The following is a 4,658-nucleotide window of genomic DNA, read 5'->3' as shown; positions in this document are numbered from 1 at the left end:
CTTGTGCAGATCAACAATCTTGTCCCTGATGTCCGTAGAAAGCTCTTTGGTCTTGCCCATGGTGGTGATGTTGGATGCTGGTTGTTTGGGTGTTGACAGGTGTCTTTTATACAGGTAACGAGGTGAGACAGGTGTATTTGATGTAGATAATTGGTTGGGATTGGGGCTGTGTCTTAAAGAAAGACTAACTGGCTTGTAGGAGCCAGAATACTTGCTGTTTGGTAGGGGGTCATATACTTGTTTTTCCTCATCAGACGGTTATCAATTTTTATAAATTCATATGATGTGATTTTCTGGAATTTTCTTTGGGATTCTGTCTTTCACTGTTAGAATGTACATATGATTAAAATTGTAGATTGTCGCATTCTTTGTAAGTGGGCAAACCTGCAAAATCAGCAAGGGGTCAAATACTTTTTTCCCCCACTGTATCCTTATATTATTCTTACAAATATTCTTGTGAAAAAATAATTAAATATATATATATATATATATATATATATATATATATATATATATATATATATAATTTTTAATTTTTTTTTAGCATTAACTGGGAGGGGTCCCTTTTGGAAAACCATTTCACCTCAACAGTTAGACATGATGTCATATTGTGTTTCAGCAACTTTAAACACAATAAAAAAATCTGACAATGGTTGTTAATAAATTAGAGGTAATATTGCTTTGAAAATATTTCCTTTTCCCTTCCACAGATGCAGTGTGATAAAGCAGTTTCCAAATCCTATAGTGTCTACAGTCGTAGAAAATGCAACGAGTCCTACTCAAAGATACCGACCCTCCACTCCAAGGATAAGGATTGACATTTTTCAGTTTGGTTCCACCATTTGTACTGTATGCTTGTGACGGAGTACCTTCACTACAGTTGAGTAAGCCCTTGGACTGCCATACCAACGAGCCTGGCTCTTTCGCTTTGCTGTCAAAGTTGCGTGTTTGGTACCCTGTAGACCTGTGTTTGAATCTGGGTAGGGTGACTGCTCTCGCCTTTGGTGTCAGATGTGGGATGGCTTGCCTTGAGGTCATCTGAGCCGTGCCCAGAGTCTGAACTGTATGAGGGACCCCCATGGGTAACATTAATGATGGGATGTGTACAGTGTACTTTTCAGTAATACTGATCATATGTCATAATTTTACTGATTTTATTTTTATCTATATCCTCTCTCTGTGCATTTCTCTGCAGATGTAGTGAGCATTGCGTCTTCACTCTCGTGAATAACTTCCACACATCTAAGACCTGTTTTAGCCTGTCTGTGTGAGAGACATGAGGTTACTGTCTGAACACACGTGTGAAACATGACGCAGCACAGCCTGTTTGTAACGTTCAATGTGACCGGCAGAAAATTGGACATTTGACACTGCTCGATCCCGGTCACTGGTCAGAGCCGAGTAAGCGAAAATAAACTACCTATTTCAGTCCCAAGCTAATCACTCTGCGCATATCTAGCTGTAGAAGAAGAGTTACAATCAAATAAGCTAGGTAATGTTATAATAACATAGAAGAATAATCGGTTATCATAACTTTTTGTCATGATTAATTTATTAATGACTCAGCATCATCTGTATTAAAGACAAAGAATCAGTTCATCCAATGTTTAAAGTGCATAAAACAGCCTTGTCAGCCTGTTTAACATTACTGGAGATCCACAACTAGGCTACTGAAGGATTTGAACTGGTTTTCTGCCACCGGACTCCTGTTAGAAAGAAAACAGGCAGTGGACCAAACCACTGTGAGGCAAGAGAGGGGGGACTCAATGTTTCTAAACTTAAAAAGCACTTTAATTGCCCTGTTTGCATTTGTATTGTTTTACTAGTTATCCTACAATGTTTTTTAAAGTATATATCATATTATCTGATGGTTTTTAAGGGGGGAGGACTCCCCTCAGATAGGCATGACCCCCTTGTCCCCCCCCGTGATTTCTGCCTATGAACAAGGTTAGGTATGTCGGACTAGATGCTGGGGGATAGGTGCCTCTGGTGTGGTGAGAGGGTGGCAGGTGAGAGCACGGGTAGGCCAGGCAGGGGACTGGGTGGCTAACTGAGAAGTGAGTCCATGAAGGTGAATCTCCAACTTGGCGTTCTCCGTAAACAGAGTGGCACGAGAGCAGAGCAGGATCTCCAGGAAAACTAGAGCAGAGCACAAGGAAACAGAGTCAGTCACAGGCACAAAGGTTACACGAGGCTGGTACAAGCAGGTTGTAGTATCACCTACAGACAGGACTTAATAATCCGGCAGGGAACTGAGGAGATGGCAGGGGAATGAACACAGGAGACAGGTGTGCCAAAAGCAGGTTGCCTGCAGCTGGGGAGAAACGCCCAGTGTTCCAGTGGCGTGACACACAACTCCGCCCTCAAGGAGAGGAATGAAAGGACGAGCAAGAGGGAGAGGGAGAGAGAGACAGAGGCCACAAACAGACAAACAAAACCCATCAAGCTCCTCTCACACACTCAAAAAGGGACAAAATAAACTCAAACACACCACACACCACACACCAACTGTCAACCTCCCCGCTTGTGTCGGTGTGACAAAACCAAAAGAAAGAAGGAAATTGTGAGAATCTCATTCAAGTAGCCTATCATTTTGTGCATCTGTATTGCAAGGATTTTGCTAAATGTGGTCAATGGACTTTATCGTTTAAATTTGGGATCATCACTTCTCAATCCTCAGGAATTGTTTAAAAAGTTCAGCAGCCAAATTTACAATTTTAACATTATAGATGAACAGCAAAGTCAATAATCATGGTCCATAATGAAGAAGAACCCAAACCTAATCTTTTATCCTCGCTTGTAGCTCATCCAGCAAGCCTCCTCGATCCTTGCTCCTCCATAGGCCAACTCAGAGCTGAGGGATTTGATGCACACACATACACACTGCTCTATTTTATAGGACAGCATTGTAGTTTTTGATTATATTATATTGAACTATTTTAGCAGTCTGACCGACTCAGGCTTGCCTGACCTGGTCTCGTTCAGTGCAGTGGAGTCTTGCTTATACAAACTTAAGAGGCGGGTGTCATAAAAGTTTCTTGAAGGTCTTTATCATAATGAAATTGACTGTGTCCAAGTACAACACTATTTATTAAAATTACTGCAAAAATATTTCACCGCGCCCCCACATGCTCGCATAAAGTGCCTCTTCATTTCAAAGTCCCGGGCTGAATTTCAGTCCCAGTATATCCCGGGTAAATTGGAAACTATGAGAAGCGGGGGAAGGTAAAATTACTGTAAATTAGCTCAATACAACTTGTGGCCACTAGAGAGCACCGTTTTGTCATCAATCTTTCTGTGCTTCTGAAGAGAGAGAGCAGAGAGACAGAGATGGGGGGGGGGGGGGGGGGGGGGGGGGGGGGGGGGGGGGGTCATATTAAGGTGCTGTGTGGGTGTGTTTTGCTGAGAGATGGAGATCACCACAGGGCTGGAGTTAGAAAGTCTCTCACTATTATCTCCCTCTCTCTCTTCTTTTCCCTCCATCTCTCTGCCTTCCTCTCTCTCCCACGAGATCCAGTCTTTCATATATAAATAGCAGTACTGTACAGAGTGTAACGAGTCCTTTATTTTGGTTCTTTATTGCTTATATGATGTTTAAAGATCAAGGATTTCTTCGGTGTAGCAATTATTATTAGTGGGCATGTATATTTTTGGTCGACAAAGGATTCGCTTTCTAACACATTTACTTCCTAAGACACCAGCGAAACGAGCAGCTCGAGTGTAACTATTACATTGGGATCGGGTGCTTTTAAATATCCGTCTTTCAAGTTGATAATGTAAAAGCTCTGGAAAACTCGTAGCAGAGATTCATACTGAGGCATACAGAGGTTCACACTTTTCCCCCAGCTCCAAACCCTCTCCACATACAGCACTTTGCAAAGGTTTTAGGCAGGTGCTAGTAAGTAAGAGTGCTTTCAAAAATAGACACGTAGATTATATTAATCAATTAGCACAATGCAAAGTGAACAAACGGAAGAAAAATATAAATATATGGTGCCCAGATAGCAAACAATTGCGGGCCACTTCACGCAATGATGCGGCACTCCCGGCCTTCTTGTGGCCCTGTCAGAATAATAATAATAATAATAATAATCCTTATTTGTAGAGCACTTTTCAAAAACAAGTTACAAAGTGCTTTAACAAGTGTAAAGAATAATACAAAAAAAAGATAAGAGCATGAAAATTTAATATAAAATTAGTAAAATACAATAAAATAAAAGGGATAAAATAAAGTCAAATAAGATCGGGAAAAGCTCTCCTATAAAAGTATGTTTTAAGAAGGGACTTAAAAGAGTTCACTGACTCAGCCAACCTGATTTCCTCGGGCAGGCTGTTCCAGAGCCTCGGGGCCCTGACAGCAAACGCTTTGTCCCCTTTAGTTTTCAGTCGAGACTCTGGAACAGACAACAGACCTCTGCCCGAGGATCTGGTACGTGCTGGTGCGTATGGGACTAAAAGTTCAGAAATATAACAAGGCGAGAGGCCATGAAGAGCTTTAAAAGTGATCAATAGAATTTTAAAGTCAATTCTAAAACATACTGGGAGCCAGTGTAATGAAGCTAAAATAGGAGTAATGTGGTCATATTTCTTTGTTCTGATTAAAAGCCTGGCAGCTGAGTTCTGGACAGTCTGGAGTCGATCAATAGATTTTTGGGTTA

The 4,658-nt window shown here is 41.3% G+C and overlaps 1 long non-coding RNA gene across 1 annotated transcript in view; it reads left to right on the top strand.

Annotated features, from left to right (window-relative positions):
• The window catches only part of LOC123964572, a 9,922-nt gene extending 8,345 nt beyond the window's left edge, over positions 1-1,577 (top strand). The window contains exon 3 of the long non-coding RNA XR_006823480.1: positions 711-1,577. This is a non-coding gene — a long non-coding RNA (uncharacterized LOC123964572). The remainder of the gene's footprint in view (positions 1-710) is intronic.
• The last annotated feature ends 3,081 nt before the right edge of the window (positions 1,578-4,658 follow it).

Source organism: Micropterus dolomieu, linkage group LG02 (genome assembly GCF_021292245.1).
Source record: "Micropterus dolomieu isolate WLL.071019.BEF.003 ecotype Adirondacks linkage group LG02, ASM2129224v1, whole genome shotgun sequence".
Taxonomy (NCBI): Eukaryota; Metazoa; Chordata; class Actinopteri; order Centrarchiformes; family Centrarchidae; genus Micropterus; species Micropterus dolomieu.
Note: the sequence above shows the minus strand (reverse complement) of the source record. Positions and strands in the feature narration are given on the sequence as shown.